This window comes from Triturus cristatus, chromosome 4_1 (assembly GCF_964204655.1).
Source record: "Triturus cristatus chromosome 4_1, aTriCri1.1, whole genome shotgun sequence".
Taxonomy (NCBI): Eukaryota; Metazoa; Chordata; class Amphibia; order Caudata; family Salamandridae; genus Triturus; species Triturus cristatus.
The window spans coordinates 1,066,374,861-1,066,396,960 of NC_140585.1; positions in this window are offsets into that span (position 1 = coordinate 1,066,374,861).

The window sequence follows — 22,100 nt, forward strand, 5'->3', positions numbered from 1 at the left end:
CAACACTTCAACCAGGAAGTGCTTTCAGCAATCTTGGGACTCAGACCCTACCCCTGGGACATAGCGGTTTCCCACCCTCACTAGTGTGGGCAGGGAAACCTCTGTGATCCCACCAAGTGAGAGCAAACAGTAAGTCTGTTCCCAGAAGGGAGCAGACTTTTCATCTGTTTCCCTGCCCACACTGAAGCGAGCAGGTAAACTGATACAAAAATTGGCTCCACATCCAGAGTGGGGTGTTTGGAGCCGTGGGGTCATTGGGGCTCCTCCACAGCCCCCAACAAAGAGGCAGTGGGTGTCCTGGGTGGGCACCATGGCACGCACCATTGACTGGCCGGGCTCCGAGGGATGGAATCCCACGGGCCAAATTCGGCCTCGGGAGGGGGCCTCCCCCTTCAAGTATTGGCTAGGCCCAGAGGATGGGGTCCCCAGGGCCAGAATCAGCCTGGAAAATGGAGCTTCCCGCCCATATTATTAATTGTCTAGGCCTGAGGGATGGGGCCCTGTGGCTAATATTGATTGGCCCAGGGAGGGGGGCTTTATGCCCCCTCCCCCTTTAATGATAGACCAGGCCCTGGGAGATGGGGTTCCCGGTGTGTAATCAGCCTGGGTAGGGGGATGGATGTCCAGCTCCTGGATTACCTGCATGTGGGCTGTTGGTCACAGAGCCTGGCTGCAGGTCAAGCCCTGCGGCCAACCCTCTGCCAAGCAAAGACAAAGGCCGTGTGCAGGGCGGGGTTGGGGATCTGTGCAGGATTGGCCACAGGAACTGGGTGCAAGTCAGTCCCTGCGACTGACCCTGTGCCGAGCATGGGCAAAAAATTAATTTTTTCAATTTAGCGCAGTGGATTAGAAATTGTGTGCCTGAGCACCTAAAATATTCAGTTTGCAATGAAATTATAAAGGTGAATGGTCTCAGTCCCACCCTTAATATTCTTATGGGGGGGTCCTGAAGAACCTTGGTATGGAATAGACCTGGCACAGTGGAGCCCATTATAAGTCTTCTTGCAAGAGATTAAGTAATAACTTAGCAAAAGGCGATAACTGTGTTGATCCTAATGCTATCTGCCTTTGGAAATATTCAGACAATGTTCCACTTTTTAAATACTTATCTATCTGAAGCACTGGCTGCTCCTGAGATGTTTCAAAATTCCTTCACTCAAATTTAGGAAGGTTTGGAAATTAATTATGTGTTTTCCACATTTTCAGCATTGTGTACAGCGAGATGGTTCTGCAGGTATATTACTGGAGGGGTGGAACTCTTCAGTAGTTACGGGATTGGTTTAATTTATTGATGCTTCAATGAAGGGTTTCTCATAATGGAGATATGAAGCTTGGAATGTACTTGCACCTTTTATCACTAGCCCTAATTAAGGTAACTTGCTCTGTTAACTGGAGAGTTGAAGTTTTTTATTAATTGAAAAGTTTTAAATACAACTGACCACTGGTGATATTTTGAGTGCTTTCACTGCACAAAATGCAATGGTATCAAACCCATATTTCACAGAACAAACTGTGAAGTATCTGATATATTTCTTTAATGTCTGTGAAATGCAGATTTTAATATCATAAGGATGAAACCCTGCTATATTGTGAAAGATATTAGGATTATGTGCCTAAAGGACAGAATTATGCGGCAAGTTTATCCAGTTTATGTGGTAAAACATGTCACCTATGCACCACATTCTCTGTCATTAATATGTTCAAGGCAAAATCAACATTGTTGGTGAAAAACACAATCTACATGGAAAATATGTGGCAAATACTGTACATCCATGAAGAAAATGCTACAGCCACAAAAAATGTCTAAATCCTCTGTGGGACAAACACAATAAAATGAAGAGTACCTAAAGAACTGGCAGACAGCTGAGCTGAAAGGGATTGGTAGCTGTAGCTAGTTTAGCTGGAACGGACTGCAAAAGCAGTGCAATTGGAGGAGGAGAGAGTCCTAGCCCTGCTGGAGAAACAGCTAACTCTGCAGGAGAAGCAACTGTTGTGGGCTCATGAACGGAGTCTCAAGGAGCTGGGCCTAAAGCTACAACAAGTCTCAGTGTCTAGTCGAAATGGTGGCAGCGTTGCCCCAATGTCCACTGGAAAAAAGAAGGACTTCATGCTAAAGTATTTGTTGCCTAACTTTGTTGTGGGAAATTACATAGTTAAATGGTTTGAGGCCTATGAGGTGTCCCTGGAGATTTATAGGGTCACTGGTGAAGATTGGGTGGGCAGTCTCTGGAGGCATATTCCCACTGGGAGGGATGACCTTTTAGCCCTAAAGAAAAGGGACAGGATGAAGTATCCACTCATGAAAGTGGCCCTGACCAAGAAATATGGGCTCACTCCATGGAGGTATAGGTGAACTTTTAGGGACAGTCAGAAACTGTCACACCAGTCTTGGGTGGATTTCATGAACTATTTTTGTAAGGCACTGGAGGATTGGGTGAAGGGTAGTGAGGTAAACATTTGAGGGGCTGTAAAATATATTCGCAAGAGAGCACATGTTCAGTCATTATTTTCCAGAGATACGCCGACCATGATTGATTGCAGCCTCCGAACTCCAGGGAGCTTGCAATGGAGGCAGATTTCTGGATTAGCACCAGAGTGTCTAAGAAGGTACTCAGGAGTGATCTTGTGGGGGGTTGTTCAGATTCTCCCCAACAGAGTGAGAGGGAGGTCCACAGAAGGCCAGTCATATCCCAGAGTAGGGTAGGTGGAAAATGTTCCCATACCCCTTCCAAGGATAGTTAGAGAGGTTTTGGTGGGCAGTGGCCCAGGGTGCCCCATTCCCAACCGTGGTGCTTTGATTGGGATACAAGCTAAGGGACCTGTCTCTGCCAAGAACCACTCCAGTCCTAGACCCCTGGTTGTGTTGTTAAAGGTGCCCAGATAGCCAAAATCTAAATCTTGGGACTGAGAAAATTTTGAACTACAAACTGCTCTGAGAACTGAAGCAAGACCGGGACCAACTAGCTCATCTGTCCACTCAAGGTGCTGTGACAGTTGGCCTGACTTCGCAGTAGCTCCCACTGCGTTCTTTTCTGCATCGGTAGTCCTTTGCCAAAGGGGAGTCCACCCTGCTGGAAGTCTTGCTGCTACCACCTTGTTCCTCATCCTACTGGAGATTTTCATCTTCAAAAAAAGTTACCAAATCCGAACGTAGAAATATTCAGCATGATCTCATCCAGCGGCTCTCCGATGATGCTCTTTCCTTGTACATAAAAAATGGTATACAGGAATAAATATAGAAATTACTTTTAGATAGATCACACTTAGTTACTCTATCTCTAGTTTATTAATCTAGAAAGGATTTATGAAAACATTTTATACATTTCTACATCAAGAGGCACCCCATACAGTGCATAAGCCCTTTCCCCTGCACTTTATTTACTATGCAGGACATTGGAGGACGAGTGAGATCGTGAATTAGGACTTGCCCCATGCTCCTTTTCCCCTGCACTTTATTAACAATGCAGGACTTTGGAGGACGAGTGAGATCGAGAATCAGGACTTGCCCCATGCCAAGATGGCCGACACTTTTCGAGTATAGGTGGAGTCCTCTTTCCATGTCTACCGCGGTTGTCCAGCGCCAGAGGTATAGAAGGATGTGTCTCACGTGAGTCGCTATACGTCGACTGGCGTTTGTTGGAATATCGAGCATTGGTGCAGGACCCAGGCAATTTTGGGATACCACGATAAGTAAGAGACTGTGTGGTGGACAAGTGGGAATTGTGTGTATGTGAGAGCTTTTCTGCTCTTTTGATTACTTCTAAATGTCATGAGAAATGTAAGTGGTCCACTTTGCCTTATTTAGGGTGTGGAGCAGACTTAGAGAGTAAACAGAAGAACTCTGCACGTGTCCATTCTAGGAGGGATTTGTCAGGCGAGGAAGGTAAGCCCCGGGTGCCTTGGGGATTCCAGTCCTTTCGTTTGCTCGTGAATAGCGCAATTGAGGTTGATTTTGTTATTTATCCTGTTAGGCAGTTCCCCCATTTATTGGGGCTTCGGGGATTTGGCCGTCTTTATTAAACAGGCGCCCGGAGGACCACCGCCCTGACGTGAGTGCCAGGATCTAAGGTTGAGTTACATACTGTAGTTTAGTACCTCATGCGGGCACGTAGGCTTTTAGTAAAAATCACTTAGAGGGTCATGTGTGGTTTGCACAGTGTGAGATTTGGTCGCTTTCTTCCTGTGGTGTGCACACTATGATTCGTGGAGGGTAGCGCACTTTGGTGTTTTGGTCCATTGAGAAGATATATGTTTGAGAGATATATGGGCTTTGTTCACTGGATAAGGATATGAGTTTCTGTTCCTTTGGGGGTTCACAATGTTGTTTTCCTTTGGTGTTTGTTTGATTCCACGGGCCACAGTCACTGACCATAATTTTTCCCCCTCGGGTAGCACGGAGAGCTGTAAAGACACTGCTTGTGATTTAGTTGATGTGTGGTTAAAAGGACTGATCATTATATGTATTTCTTTGTAGTGTGTGTACAGTCATGATTTTTACCCAGTCCTGAGGAGGCCAAGGAAAGAATAAGGATGAAACGCGATTGCGTAGACTTTTTCTAAAGGAGGAGTCACAGAACTTAAGCAATGTTTGGAGATGCTATGTTAGTACGCTGAGAACGGTCAACACTAACTTATAGAGTTGCAGCGTACATTTTGGACTATCTCCCAGTGGTCCGTCCGGAACTACTTGGAGGACACTAGTAGAAATTATTTTTGTTCATTGAGGGGTTAGTTTGTTTGTATAATTTGTTTTCTTTTCTAAGTTAGGTTTGTGCGTATGTACAATTTATGTGTATATGGTGTTTTGTTGTTTCCTTCCTGATTACAAGTCATTCTTGATGTAGAAATGTATAAAATGTTTTGATAAATCCTTTAATAAACTAGAGATAGAGTAACTAAGTGTGCTCTATCTAAAAGTAATTTCTATATTTATTCCTGTATACCATTTTTTGTTTATATATAATTGTTTCTTACCCAGGTATATATAGGGTCAATTGGGTACTACCCTGTTGTTTGCCAGAGCTCTTTCCTTGTACACCACCTGCAGCTTTACCCTGCTGAACTTTACCTTCTCAGAACCTTTTTTCAAGAATTTCTTAAGTCTGAAGGCAAGCACTGACCGCCCCCAATCCACTGTTTGTATCCAACCAATGCGCCATCGCAGTCGGCCATATTTTTTTACTTTGACACTTGCATGACTCGATATCCGAGGTTGACTCTTTGATCATTTTAGGCACTACATTTTACTAACAACTTAAAAAATTCATAACTCCAGTTCTATTGGCTGGATTTTTATCATTTGGTGTAAGATAATTTATTAAAAGTTACTATATTTTTCCACATTGGTGTGGAATTTTTCTTGTGTTGTGTTTTCACTTTATTACTGTCTGTGTGCTACATAAATACTTTACACATTGCCTCTAAGGTAAGCCGTATTGATTTTGTGCCAAGCAACCAGAGGGTCAGGAACAGGAGAATTTAGTGAATATTGTTGTTCAGCCTGACAGGGATTATGGCTATTGCTTGAGCAAGGGTCACCCTTCCCCTTCAACCAATAATGACATTTTTCAGATGGCCCAATCCACTTTATATATCCATCCCGTGCTCCATTACGGTCAGCTATAACTTTCAGCTTTACCTCCGTCTCCTGCGACTCAATATCTGTAGATGGAGCTTTGATCTTTTAGGTGCTATTTTCCACTTTAAGCTTTAAAAATTAATAACTCTGGTTCCACTGATTGGAGTTTTGGTGTCAAATACTTTATTTAACTGAGCTCTATTTTTCTAAATTGTTGTGGGTTTTTTCCTGTGTTGTGTTTTCACTTTATTACTATCTGAGTGTTGCATAAATACTTTGCACATTTCCTCTAAGTTAGGCCTGCCAAGCTACCAGACGTTTAAGCATAGATTAAGTTAGTGAGTTTCTATGATTCACCCTGACAAGGATTGTGGCTGTTGCTTGAGAAGGGATCCCACCACCACTCAACCATCAACCCAGTTTCTCACAGATCCTTTAATAGGATTGGATTCCTAAGACTGTGATTTACAACTAGGGAACACATTTTGGGCCAGATGTATGACTGAGGAAATAGCGCCTCACAAATTGTGAGTTTTTTGCGACCCGCAATTTGCGAGGCACTAATTCCTATGTACAACAGTGTATTACACACTGTTTGCGATTCCCAATGGGGGTCGCAAATTGAGAGGCTCATGAATATTAATGAGCCTCTTGCAATTTGCAATTTTATAACAGAAACATGGCTCAACGACTCTTCCAATCCTGATTTGGTTACTGCCCTTCCTCCAGATTTCACTATCTTCAGGCAGGACAGACCAATTGGGCGAGGAGGGGGGGTTGCATTCATTGTTAAAAAGTCCTTCTTGTGTCATACATTTGATCTGGGCCTTCTCAAAGGAAGTGAGAGCATCAGCTTCTCGATTAAACTTAATGCCTCTACCTCCTTCTCGGGAGGCCTAATCTATCGCCCTCCAGGCAATGCCACCCCCTTTCTGGACTCCCTAGATGAAGTTCTCGGGTCACTCATGTTACGCTACCCCCACTTCACTCTATTAGGAGTCATGAATATGCATCTTGAATCACGTGTCGACCCTCATGCTATTTGTTTCCAGCATACCCTGAATATTTTTGGACTGGCTCAACTAGTGACTGCACCTACCCACCCAGCCGGCCACACTCTTGATGGTATCTGCTCCAACTTAAGTACCATGACTACGTCCCCCCCCATTCCGCAAATTTGGACCGATCATAGTCTCATTCCCTTTGACATCAAGAAACAAGTTCTAGCTTCTTTAACAACAAAGCGCCCTCAACCTTCCTTCTCGGTAAATTGGAGAAAGGTGATTGATCGTATTAAGCTGGACACCCAGGCATTGGCCCAGGCTCCTAAACTGATGGGAGACGTATCGGTCGATTCTCGCAACTTCCACGTCTGGATGGATCAGATTATTTCGGAAAATTCTGACTCCAAAGGCAATCGCGTGAACTGTCTTAAAAGGAAGTTAAGTGCCCCTTGGTACACCCAGGCCTTAACTGAAAGTCATCTACTTTGTAGAATAAAAGAAAGGAAGTGGAGGAAAACATGCGACGAGGCCTCAAGAGCCCTTTATGTTCAGCAGAGGAAATCATACCTCTCTAGCATAAAGGTTGCCAAAAAGGTGTATTACACTAAAGCTATCAACGATGCCCACCAGAAGCAAAAAACCGTCTTCTCTATAGTTAAATCCTTTACTCACCCCAAAGCTCTTCAGCCCGAAATCCCGCCCTCCGAAACTCTGTGCAACCAAATTGCAGATTTCTTCGGGGAAAAAATTGCAAATATTCAAAAGAATTTCTCGCCTCCTTTGATCTCCTCCACTCTAAGTTCCCAAAAACATGTAGTCGACAATCGCCATTCCCTTTGCAGCTTCCAACCTGTCTCCCTTCAACAGACCCGCAAGGCGATCTTGGCTTGCAAATCAGGAGCACCAACCGACTCCTGTCCCCCTCGCATTTTGCATCATCTAATTGAGGTAGTCAATCCTACCATCAACGCCATTATAAACGCATCCTTAGAATCAGGGATAGTGCCTAATGAATGGAAAAAGGCCATCGTGAAACCCCTGATGAAAAAGCAGAACAAATCTCCAACGGATCTGACGAACATGCGCCCCATCTCACTCCTGCCTGTTCTAGGAAAGATCACTGAACGGATAGTGCATTGGGAGCTAAAAGCATTTGTGGAGAACAATAACATCCTGCATCCCCAGCAATCTGGGTTTCGCCCTGGCCGCTCCACCGAAACGGCCCTGATAGAACTCTCTGATTCCATCAAGTTCCTGCAGGATGAGGGTAGGCAAGCCGTCCTCATCCTGCTTGATCTAACAGCAGCTTTCGACACTATCTCTCACGTCATCTTGAGTGATAGGATGCGAGAGATTGGCGTGACAGACACAGCCTTGGCATGGGTAAAATCCTTCTTGTCCAATAGGTCCCAATCTGTATCTTTGGGTCCCTACCTATCCAGTGAAAAAACCATTACATCGGGAGTACCGCAGGGGTCCATATTAAGTCCACTTCTTTTAAACATCTATATGGCACCCCTCCTCGCTGTGATAGAGTCTCATGGCATCCTCGTCACGTCATATGCTGACGACACCCAACTGGTCGTCTCTATCGACAAAAAACGCACGGATACAGAGCTGCGATTTCAGAATTGTCTCACGGAGGTATTTCAGTGGTTGAATAAAAACCACTTGAAGTGCAACAGTGGGAAAACTGAAATCATACCATTGGGCCAGGATTTACTCTTCTGCGCGAAGGACTGGTGGCCCAAAGACTCAGAGGCCCCACCTAGTGCTGTGTCTTCTGCGCGCAATCTGGGCGTGCAATTTGATGCAACCTTATCCTTTGATGATCACGTCAGGATCACAGCCGGTTGCTGTTTCAGACTCATTAAATCTCTAAAGAAATTTTTTGACTTCCTCCCCGTTGCTTCTAGGAAAGCGGTCGTGGTAGCACTGATACTCTCCCAACTAGATTACTGCAATGGGTTGATGGCAGGAGTGAAAAAGTCCACTCTGAAGAAGTTGCAAAGTGTACAGCACGCGGCGGCAAGACTAGTGTTAAAATTTCCCAGGAAATCTTCAGCTTCAACTGCATTAAATTCTCTTCACTGGTTGCCACTGCATAAGAGAATCCTTTTCAAACTCTTACTTACAGTTTTCAAATCCTTGAAAAACATAGGTCCCAAATACCTCGTTAATCGTTTCATTCATTATGATCCTGTACGATGCCTGCGATCCTCAGGGGCCAACCTTGCTAAGATCCCGAGGTACAAATACAAAACTAGGGGTGGAAAAACCTTCACAGTCCTAGCAGCAATGGGCTTGGAACAAACTGCCCATAAATCTTAGACTGACCGAGACCGAGTGTCTCTTTAGGAAACAACTGAAGACCTGGGTTTATCAGCAATCTGATACCTATGTGTTGGCAGCTATTTAGATCTTTCACCACTTGTCCCCTATACGCATGCTCAGCGCCAAGATGCTCCCTTCGGAGCGAAAGATTGCGCTTTACAAATATCCAAATACAATACAATACAATACAATACAATTTGCGACCCCATTGGGAATAGCAGGCCCTCCCAGGTATGGTGACCTGCGGGGCTCAGCAGACCACCATGTCTGGGACTGCTTTTAAATAAAGCAGTTTTTTTATGCAGCCCATTTTTCTTACAGAAAAACTGGATGCATTTTAAAAAAATGAAAAGTTTTCATTTCATTTTTTAAGGGCAGTTATTGGTCCCTGGGACCACTGTGCTTCAATAAGGAGCTATAAAGGGCAATGATATGCCAGAACACCCTCCACTCAACATCTATTCATAAAACAAAGATCTGGCATATGCAAGCACTTTCTCAATTTTTTATGTATAGGATTAAAGTGAGGAAAGATAATCTTATCTATACCCTCAGCCAGCTATCTTATAGCACAATATGGCCAAATCCTCTGTGCCCACTAATTTTAAACCAGCTATAGAAACAGAGAAGAAAAAATAAGTGATCAGGCAGTACACTCATATCAACACATAACCCCCGATTTCAAGTGTGTATGTGCTAAAAAATGTGTAGAGAAAAGAGAAAGTATCTCACGTGCGCACCACCAAAGGAGCTACTGGTAGGTTCTCACCAGCTTGCCCACGTTTGTATCATCATCAATAGCTTTCTCAAAGAAAAAGTGATGTGTCCAGTGGAAAAGGAAGTGAAGAAGATAAAGACCCCGTGAAAACAATGAGACTCAAGAAGTCTCTATTAAAATTGGACTAAACTCACAAAAACGTATCACTTTTATTCCGAACTGTGAGTCTGCACCAGGTTAAAAACACAGCATGTTGTAGACTACTTCAAGGACGGCCAACATGTTTCATTGCCAATTATATTTTAGTGGCAAGTTCGTCAGGGCAACCGAGGTCAACAATCACCTCCCTAGACATCTAACATCAAAAAGAGTGACTGACAGACACACAAAGAAAAGAATTTGTTTAGAGAAAATACCCCCAACTACAGGCTCTCTTCAGTGCAGGTATAGATTAAAATTATAGACCACGGACAAGTAGTTAAAAGTTAGTCACTAGTCCTGTATTCAATATGATATTTACCTAGTAGGAGCTATGGGCCCACATACCAGCTCCCACTACGTCGTAGAGATGTATATCGTATACACTTTCTGTCCCTTCAAATAGCACTTTCGTTGCTTACAATTTTGTCTGTGGAAATAAACATGCATCATATACTATGTATCCAGTGTACAATGGAAATTGACACCATATCGATGATACACATTCATCAGCAGCATACTGTATCTCTGGCCGCCTAACAAACGTGTCCCAGTATCCAATCTACCACGAACATCGGGCACATGCAAAATCACATTTAAGAACCAAAATCGGCATCCTTGTAATGCGACACTTGGTCTTTTAAAATTTCAATGCAAATCGAAGCATTGACACTCTCGACAATTCAAAAGCGTGTGCACAATTTCATAGCGTATTGATCAGCTCTACTATGTGTCATTCAGTAAACCAGATCTACTCCTCTGACAAATCCTGCACCCTTCTCGCCATATATTCATCAGTTCGGTATCTCCTCCGTGCGGTAATGAGAACTCTAACGGTAGCCATGCCCCATCCGCTTCCAAATCACCAACACATGGCGAACGGGGAAAATATTCACTCACTCCCCTTCACCTTCTCAAAATGGAATACGCTCAAATCATAATCATTCTCATTCATGTGCCCCCAACACTATCGGCCAGCATACTCTTAGCGCTCCCCAGGGACTTCAGACAGTAAATCAACCCGGCATAACCTCCGCTGAGCGGGGCTCATCTATTTGAACGAAGCGTGCTCGCTCTCGCGGCGTCCATAGTCACGTGACCCCCGCTACAGGCTACTCCATATTCTAGCATGTACGGGCGCCATCTTAGAATGGTGAAAGGTGCACTGTGAATATAATATAATGCCCTGCAATATTTCTAATAAGGGCGGTGTGAATCCCACCAGGTTACTAAATATAACCAAATCATTCAATTTTAGCAATTCGCTGGAGTATCACAGCACAATCCACAAAATGGATGAGAAGTTAAAAAATGTCTCATATGTATATACAAAGCATACACTCTGCAATGTACTGCATAGCCTTTAGTCAGTCCAGAGGTTATTGTCACAAAGACAAAAATTCATTGTTGCATTATCAATCCTTCCACCCGAGAGCCCTGAGGGATAATCTTCCGGTTGGGCCAGTTTCTTAGATATCGTAGGAACTGTTCCTCGACTTATGATTATCTGCAACAATCAAAGTCTGACTGAGAAGTTAGTCCAGCGAGCCTATCCAAAGAAGATTGTTACTAGAGCTCATAAAAGGGCTCATAACACCCCTGATAGTGTGCATGCAACGTGGAGGTCTTGAGGCGGAAGCCGGGACCTGGTATGAACGTTTGATTTAATGTTACTTAGTTGAAATTACTTTTAACCTGTGAAACTTGATCGTTTTAAAAATAATATTTAGAAGTGTCTCTTTTGTGATATTTACGCCTCCGTTGGGCCTCACCTTATTCCTTTGTTCCCGCCCCACCGCAGCCGTTCAGGCGCTGCCGGGGACCTTAGCGGCAATCACCTTCAGGTGAGGAGCAGGCGAGCGGCACAGTGCTCGGCCCCTCCCACCTCTACGGCTACTAATGAACAACCCCCCCAGGAAGCACAGCGGACGAGCGCAGCGGGCGCGTCGACGGCGCGCCGAAGACGCGCCTAAGACAAGCCCGTCTGCGCCCGTCCGCGACCGGCCGGGACCAGGGGCAGACCATGCTGCCCGTACCACCGTTTATCCGAGGTCCGTCCTCTTGAGCTACAGAATCAAGGGACAGGGCTTGCTACCTAGGGACACTCTCAACCGACTCTGCTCTAACAGCATCCTGTCTAAAGGCTGCCACTTAACCACTCCTGCGCTACAACACACTCAGAGAGACCTACCCATGCCACCGCTCACCATCTTTTACCTAAATACCCGCTCCCTGGTAAAACACCAGTTGGACATCTTCCTCCTGCTAGACACAGAGAAACCAGATATCCTCCTGCTTACGGAGACATGGTTGACTCCCAACTCTGCCCCCGACATAATTGCGGCACTCCCACCCAATTATTACATCATCCACGCTGATCGTACCAACGGGAAAGGGGGAGGAGTCGCAGCTATTATCTGTTCCAACTTGACTGTCACCTCTCTTACTGGCCTATCGCTGGAGGGGACAGATAACCTTGTGCTGAAGATTACCACCCCTGACTCGACAATTGCGTGTGTCCTACTGTACAGACCCCCGACCCTGATGCCATCATTTCCTATGAATCTGGCCGACCAACTTGCAAACCTAGCACTCGAACACCCCAAAATCTTTCTGATAGGAGACCTAAACTACTGGTATAAAGATCCCCTGGAAGGCCCTCACTCAGCCGAACTGTCGGACCTCCTATCTAACCTAAACCTTAACCAACTAGTTCCCTCCGCCACTCACTGCAAGGGCCACATCCTTGACCAGTTGTGGTCTAACACCACCTGCACAACTGCTCCATCCATATTACCATGCATCTGGTCTGACCATGCACTCCTTCAATTTAATCTTTGCATCACCCCTGCGACTCTCACCGCACCAGCCGGAGGCGGGTTAGCCAGGAATTGGAATTAATTCAATAAAACAGCTTTTCTAGAGTCACTAGCCAATACCGTCCCTCCTCCCCAACATGAGATCAATTCCTCAGTCTCCTCGCTTACCAACTGGCTAAACATGGCCAGGGATTCTCATGCCCCTTTTAAGGAAATCAAATTGGCAAGACGTGCCGACGCCAACCGGTGGTTCTCCACTGATTTAAAAACCAGGAAACTGGCCTTACGGCAATTAGAACGTCAGTGGCGCCGAAATTACGACCCTGACTTAAAAAGGACCTTCACTAAAGCTAGGAAAGAATACATGACTGCCATTTTGGCGGCGAAAGCGTCCTACTTTTCCTCTAAAATTCTGGAGTCTACAAATAAATCCAAGGACATTTTTTCTATCCTCAATGACCTTACTAATCTAGATGCGGTTCGACCCAAGATCATCCCCACTCAGTCCCTATGCGACTCACTTAATGTCTATTTTATTGACAAAATACTGGACATCAAAGCCAGCATTCCTCGACCGGTGTCCCCCCTCACATCTGGTATGATAATCAAGCCGAATCATTACACCCTGAGTAGTTTCCCACCCATCACCCAGGACCAATTTTGGGAATTACTGTCAAGAGTAAAATCCGGTGCACCTTCAGATAGTTGCCCGCCCCACATCTTAAAAGAGTGCTTCCTGACTCACCCAGCTCCTGCCCTCACACTCCTGAACAACTCCCTGACTCTTGGACTAGTCCCCGCAGCTTTTAAAGAAGCTATAGTTATTCCGCTTCTAAAAAAACCAGGGGCAGATCCTGCCTGTAAAGCCAATTTTCGACCTATCTCGCAGCTGCCTTACTTGGCAAAAGTCCTGGAGGCACACGTGGCCAAATGCCTATCTAACTTCCTTGAGGAATCCTCCTGCTTCGATACCCATCAGGCAGGCTTTCGGCCTGCATATTCGACTGAAGCAGTAGTCACGACAGTCCTGGACACCCTGCGTGACTGTGCCGACAGACGCTCTCCACAAGCCCTGGTGCTCCTGGATCTCTCGGCCGCTTTCGACACGGTCGACCACAACATCTTGGTCGACCGTGTCGAACAAGCCGGCATCGGGGACCTAGCAGCCGGCTGGCTGAGATCCTTCCTGACAGACCGTAACCAAACTCTACGCCTTGGTGACTTAATGGGCGTCAAACAGGCTATCACTTGTGGAGTACCACAGGGCTCCTCCCTGTCTCCCCACCTATTTAATCTGTATATACTTCCCCTGATTCAGACCTTAAGAGACAACCAGGTGAGAGTCTTCAACTATGCAGACGATTTACAACTGCTCTTTACCATCGACAACACCGAAGACTCCATACGGCACTTCCAGTCCACCATGAGCTTCATTAAAACCTGGATGGACCAGAACCAGCTCAAATTAAACCCGGGTAAAACCGAGCTAGTCCTGACCGGCGAAAGCGGCAAGTACTGGGGCCCGCACTACTGGCCCTCTGAATTGGGCCAAGCTCCAACGCCCTCCTTGTCAGCTAAAACACTTGGAGTCACGGTGGACTGTGACTTATCTCTTAAAACACAAGTAGGTCAGGTGGTCTCCAAGTGCTTCTTCCAACTGAAAAAAATCCGGAAGGTACGTCGCCTGCTCACACCCGAGGCTATCACCCAGGTTGTGATCTCTACGGTACTATCCCATCTGGACTACGCAAATGCCATCTACCTAGGTCTTCCCAACTACCTGGTTAAGCGACTCCAGATGGTACAGAACCATGCCGCAAGGCTAATCCTGAACCAACCAAGGCGTCAGGCAGCCACCCCCCTCTTAAGGAAACTACACTGGCTTCCAGTAGCCCAGCGCTGCGCCTTCAAGACTGGCTGCATAATCTTCAAGTCCCTATACTGCAAAAGTCCATCATTCATCAACAACCTGATTTCTAAATACACCCCTTCCCGCAACCTACGCTCACTCCACCAGAGCCTCCTGCAGACGCCTTCCTTCAAACTAAAGCGCGCAGGAGGTCGTAGGTTTGCCACCCTCGCTTCCTGCTTGTGGAATTCTCTCCCTGTGGAGACCCGGAATTGTCAAGACATCCTATCCTTCCGGAAAGCCTTGAAGACCTGGCTCTTCAGACAAGCATTCTCATAAACACTCTCCCCTCTATGTTCATGTTACTGCTGATCTTAGCGCCAAGCAACCAATCGGTGATAGTGCGCTCTAGAAATATTTTAATAACATAACATAACATAACATAACATAACCCCTCGAGATGTACTTCTCGAATGTAACTGTAAAGAATCTAAGGACTGTCTGCCGGTGGTTCTTACGTTTGATCCTCTCTCTACCAAGATCCGTCAAGCAATAAGAAAAAATTGGTCGTTATTGTCTACCAATGAATTCCAAATGCCGCAACGAAGGTTTGCGTTGAAACACGCTCAGAATTTAAAGGACAAATTGGTCCATACAAGACCGATACAACGCACTGTGAATACTTCCATTCTATCGGGTCATTACCCGTGTGGCTGTTGTTCGGTCTGTGAGTTAACAGAAAAAACAACTGAACTTCAGTTGCTCAATGGGAGGACGTGGTACCTAAATAAGTTGAGTAACTGCAACTCATCAAATGTGATTTACAGACTGACTTGCCCATGTGGATTGCACTACATAGGTTTAACTTCTCGCAAGGTCAAGGTTCGAGTGCAAGAACACCTTAGCAAAATCAAGGCAGGAAAACTGACCACACGCCTGATACAACACTACAGGGAACATCCACACAATCATAAAGCACTAAAATGGGTGGTGCTGGAGAAGGTAGTGGGTGACCTAAGCTGTCTTGATAAGAAACTTGCTATAAAGGAAGCGCGATGGATATTTTCAGAGAAGGTTGATCAGATTGACCTCAATGATCAGATTGAATGGAATAAGCTCAGTAAATGAGTAGTGGTCATATAAAACCACTGCTGCCATGGTGATGACACTGAAGAATAGGTTTGACGCAGGAGACCACTGCGATTCTATATGTATTTGTGACAATACCATCTTGGACTGACTAAAGGCTATGCAGTACATTGCAGAGTGTATGCTTTGTATATACATATGTGTAATTATACATTTGGATTGGCATTTTCTAACTCCTCCTCCTTGTTGTGGATTGTGCTGTGATACTCCAGGGATTTCTAAAATTGAATGATTTGGTTATTTTTAGTAACCTGGTGGGATTCACACCACCCTTATTAGAATTATTGCAGGGCAATATATTATATTCACAGTGCACCTTTCACCATTCTAAGATGGCGCCCGTACATGCTAGAATATGGAGTAGACTGTAGCGGGGGTCACGTGACTATGGATGCCGCGAGATAGAGCGTGCTGCGTTCAAATAGACGAGCCCCGCTCAGCGGGGGTTATGCTGGGTTGATTTACTGTCTGAAGTCTCTGGGGAGCGGTAAGAGTATGCTGGCCGATAGTGTTGGGGGCACATGAATGAGAATGATTATAATTTGAGCGTATTCCATTGTGAGAAGGCGAAGGAGAGTGAGCAAATTTTTTCCCCGTTCGCCATGTGTTGGTGATTTGGGAGGGGATGGGGCATGGCTACCGTTAGAGTTCTCATTACCACATGGAGGAGATACCGAACTGACAAATATATGGCGAGAAGGGTTCAGGATTTGTCAGAGGAGTAGATCTGGTGTACTGAATGACACATAGTAGTGCTGATCAATACGCTATGAAATTGTGCACACGCTTTTGAATTGTCGAGCGTGTCAATGCTTCGATTTGCATTTAAATTTTAAAAGACCAAGTGTCGCATTACGAGGATGTCGATTTTGGTTCTTGAACATGATTTTGCATGTGCCCGATGTTCGTGGTAGATTGGATACTGGGACACGTTTGTTAGGCGGCCTGAGATACAGTACGCTGCTGATGAATGTGTGTCATTGATATGGTGTCAATTTCCATTGTACACTGGAGACATAGTATATGATTCATGTTTATTTCCACAGACAAAATTGTAAGCAACGAAAGTGCTATTTGAAGAGACAGAAAGTGTATACGATATACATCCCTACAACATAGTGGGAGCAGGTATGTGGGCCCATAGCTCCTACTAGGTAAATATCATGAAATTGAATACAGGACTAGTGGCTAACTTCTAGCAACTTGTCCGTGGTCTATATTTTAATCTATACCTGCACTGAAGAGACCCTGGGACCACTGCCTGCCCTTAAAAAATATTTTCCCCTGCATTTGCAAAGGGGAAGGGGTCCCCTTGGGACCCCTTCCCTTTTACGAGTGCATTACCACCCTTTTGAAGAGAGTGGTAATTTGCGAGTGTTTTGCGGACGCAAAACATTCAGACATGGGGTTGCGCATGCTTCCTAATAGGGAGTCGCAAAACCCTATTTGTCGAGTTGCCAAAAATAGCGACTCGCAAAATAGGCTTTGTACATGGCCCATGCTGTTTTTGCATGCAGAAACGGGTTCGCAAACCTGTTTGTGCATGCGAAAACGGTCGTACATCTGGCCCTTTGTCTCCTCATGCATGAGAAAGGTTTAACAGCATCGACAAATCAATGGGTGAGAGAAGAGGTTTAACAAGCCCCTTGAAAGCATATTACAAACTCTACCAGAGTACCTATGGAAGAAGTGGGATCTTATTCTGTCATTTTTCTTACACACTTACAGAGAAATACACATTAGGGAGTAGTTTTCATTCCTTTGAGCTACTGTTCGAGCACCCAGTTTGTGGCCCATTCACCTTGATCAGAATTTGGTTGAGAGGAACTTCCTAATCATCTCAGAAGGATTTTGGGGAATGTGTGATTGTTTTCAGAAGGTTGATGACACAATATTTGGGTCAAGCGCAGAAAAATGTTTTGGCTGGCTAACAGCTGATGAAGAAATTGTAACAACGGAAAGTGTCCCTAAATGGGTACCAGGAGGGTTAGGAGGCGTTGGTGCTAAAACCCATTTGGTCCACAACATTGGAGGATAAGTGTTCTTAACCATACAAGGTCATGCAGAAGGATTCATATGTGTTCTTCTTTGTCGACACCATTGCCAAAAGAGAACCTTGGGGGAGCGTTCCATTTGAACTGCTTTAAGCCACAGCTTCAGACAGATTGCACAGTTAATATCATGGATATGGCAGAGAAAGTTAAGGAATACATTGAGCATTTTCCTGACTTACATGATAGTGACATGAAGGAAGAATCTGTGGAAGAAGTACAGTTTGTCCCTGAGATGCAGTCTGACCAGCAGAAAGTATGTAGAAACGCACTGGGATGATACTCCTATCTTTTCTCACTGACTCAATGGTTGACACCTATCTATGTGCATGGCATTGACACATTAGGCAGTATACCTGTCAAAAAACAAGGCTTGTTACATGTCTGACCAAGTCCAGGAGAGCATTGAGGCAGAAGTGGCCACGATGTTAGACTTGGGAATGATTGGGTGATGTCAGTCATTGGGCCCACCCAGTGGTGTTGGTGTACAATCCAGGTTCCATATACTTGCCTTTTTTAATGGCTCACTTGGTACTCAATTTAGTCACTAAGCCAATGCCCATCCCATCCCATCTCTAGATCTGATTAGTTTGTGGACTTGCTGTACCTTTGATCTAACACATGGTTACTGGCAGACTGATTTACCACTTAGTGCTTAGTAGAAGACAGCATTTTCTACAGCGGACTGGTTCCTCCAGTTAAAGATAGTGTCTTTTCAGTTAAAAATGTGCATACCACTCTGCATCACTTGGTAAACCATTCTCTATCAGGGCTTGGAGAGTTCTCCGTGGCTACTTGGTGCTTAGCAATTCCTAGAAGAACCCCCTGATGAAAACAGAATAGGTTTTGGTAGGATACTGGTTGCAAAACTGACCATCAAGGCAACCAAGTTCCAGGCAGACAGTCCACTGTAGTCTACTTTGGGCATCAGGTGGGTTGTTGAAAGCCAAGATTCCATCAGTACTGTTGTAGGAAGTGCCCACTATCCAGAGACACTCACTGGTTTCTACAGGAACTTTGTAGCTGATTATGGGGCCATAGTGGCCCCTTTGATAGCTTGACATCCAAGTGGTCACAACTACTTGAGAAACAAGCTTTATAAAGGCCCAGTGTCATATAATGTAGAAGTGAACATGTCGAAAGACACACTGTTTGGACTGATACAATTCTTCCCTTCTGTGTTATGTAATATCTGTTTTATATGGTTGTACGTACAAGATTCTAACTATTGTTACATGTATTGTATACTTTTTTTTGTATTAAATGTATTTATATTTTTGTAGCACTTTTCAATACATATTTGCTATTATTTTGGTTAGGGACTTTACCTTGTAATTTTGTGAGATTGAGCGTATGTGTAATTGTGATTTTTATCTTTTTCACATTGAGTGGAGCATACTCTGGTTTGACGCTCCATGCACTGCCATTGATTTGCTGCCGCCAAGCAGACAAACATCGTAAGGACTTAGTGATGCGAGAAAGGCTGCATGAACTGTGAAACACTATGCCCATTGACAATTCATGAGGGGTTGTACTCTTCTCCTGATCCTCTATGTCACTACATCTATTCCCGGAAAGAGGTAAACCACCTAGACCAGAAGGGAGAAGAGCCTGTGGACAAGGCATAGGATAGCCAATTGAGTTGCAGCTAGCCCCAGTGTCTAGTTCACTTAATTGTATTTAGCCATTATTGCATGTGTACAGTTAGTTTTAAGATGTATTAAATTACTTTCCATTTGAAAAACTAAAGCACTTGGTTGCACAATCAGTTATTGCACTGATATGTAATTGTTCTAGAGTCGAGCACCGACACACTAACTTCCTGAGATACCTATAACTGCTTGCCACTGCTATCAATGAAAATCAAGAGTTGACGGGGGTGTATGTGGCGAAGTTTACAGAGCCAAAGTAAGAAGGACCACAGGACATCTGAAGTAAACAACCTCAACCTCATCCTTTACAGATCAGACCCAGTAAACTCTGCTTGCCCTGCGGTCTTCTGAGCTTAGTCTAACAGACACCTATAAAGAAGCAGATGTTTCTGGTACAATACCCTTGCTCTCTAAAAGGGCATTGATGGTAGTCCTACCCAACCGTGACAAAGAGCCACTCTGGTGCCCCAGTACCACAACATCTTATTAATAAATATGAGCATCAAAATGGCCTCAAACATACTAGTCATTAGAGTGATGAAGGTTATTCCATCTCTAATTCACCACACATAATTGGAATTTGTCCCTGAACGTAAGTCGAAGAATCATTTATGAACATTGTCCGACCTCTTATGCAATACCAAGATAAAGCATTTGTGCTATCTCTCTACACCAAAAATGCATTTGGCAGACTGAATAGGGCTACATATTTCATATGTTTACGATGATTGGTCTGGGGTGAGTCTTTCCTAATGTAAGATGGTTGTACAATACACCAAAAGCCCATGTGATCTATTTAGGCTTCCTGTTTGACACCTTCACTATAAAGCACTATGCAAAACAAATATGTCTAGTGTCCCTTCTCTTGTTTCTATTGGCTCTTGAACCACACGTGGTGGCTATTAGGCCAAATGAGAGGAAGTGGGCTATGCACTGCATCAGGGAACTAAGTAATGGGGCTGTTAGCAGATGACTTACTGCTCACACTAACATAATAAAGCTTCTCCATTCTTAAAATTCATCACTGATTTTTCTTTGTTTATGGCATATATAATAAACTGAGACGAAAGTGAGGCACTACCTATGTCCATATTCACTACTCCTATACCAATTATCGGCATTTAAATAGAAATTGGAGAATCTTAAATATGTCGTTGTTTTAATAATTAGAGGCCTGGAATGCATGGTTCAGGACAACGTGATCACGTCTATCTTGAAGATGGCCAACAATTACGCATGGTGGTCCCAAATAAAAAACCATTGCATGACAGAGTATAGATGGTTGAGATGATTGTACTGCTGCATTTTAAATACATCCTAAAGATGCTATCACTGAAAGTACTGACTCGATTTTTGTCTGGGGAAATATGAAAATCCACTTATAGACCGCTAAACATTTGGCAGATAGATACTGGGCTGGGTTGGCCCTACCACATATGCAGGCTGTCACCTGGCCCCTACAGATAGCATATCTGCTCCCCCACACAAAGGAATTCAATTTTGGGTGTTGTTGGAAAACATACCTCAAGAGTCTAAATGATAATGATGGTGTGGAAATGAGTCTATAAGTGCATGAAGGCAGGTCCAAATCATGGCAAATCTGGCACAATACAGCCACAAGCACAAGGGGCCATGCTGTCTACTCTGAGGATTGGGTGGATGTGGGTATTCATACATCCAATCAGTTGATAACAAACTGAAATAAAACTGTTTCATTTACAACAAAGTGAATATGACTTGTAGATCCCAACAATGGGGACATATGCAAGTTGCATAGACTTAAGAACAGCTTCAGGAAGCTTCCATTGGACTCTACAGATTCCCTGGTACCAGATTTTCTGAAAAGTTTATCCATCATATAGGGGTGATGTCTGAAATGCATAGTTCTAATAAATAAATATTGTCTAAACCAATAATTGAAAACCTACATTTTGCATGGCAAAGGATTCCTGGTCATGGATATAACACGGAGAACTGTCCCAAAAGCTTACAATCACACATTAGAGGCATCAAGGAAGCCTGATTGATATTCATCCACTATAATATACTTCAGCTTGCTACTGAACACCAATGAAGTTACACAAAGCCATACTGACTAAGGACTCCTTATGCTTGGCATGTGCCCACTATGAATATAACTTGTCACAAAAACTATTGTCCTACCCGAAGTTAGTGCAATATTGGAAAGTAATTTTGGTCACCCTACTCTGCTACTCTGCTCCACTGAGTATCCCTTTATGCCTTTCAATAGAATATAATTGAATCATGGAATATGTTTGTCGTCTACCCTTGCCACAGCCAAAGTGTGCATCCTGAGAGACGGGCACTCTCCCTAATGAACAGCACAAAGGAGAATAGCGGATTGAAATGCACAGAATGTCATCTGTGAGTAGATCATTACTGTAAACAGGACCTTATGACTATTTTCCTACACAAATTCCAACTCTTATGGGCATAGAGGTGGGAGATTGACCCTAGTGATAGGAATTACCACATTAGACAGACACACTCTCCAACTCCTTCCTCCTTCTCCTCCATCCCCATACCTCAGCAGCTTCACAATTGTTGAATTATCTGGGTGCATTGGAAGACTGGTAATCACAGTTGGGATTAAAAAAGGGGGATTGTTCACTGTTCATTAGCGCTTATTATCCTTCCCCCTTCTCATTGCTACCTTTACCATATAAGACTATAATTTCTCCCATTAGGCAACAGTGGGGCATATTTATGAGAGGCTTGTGTCACATT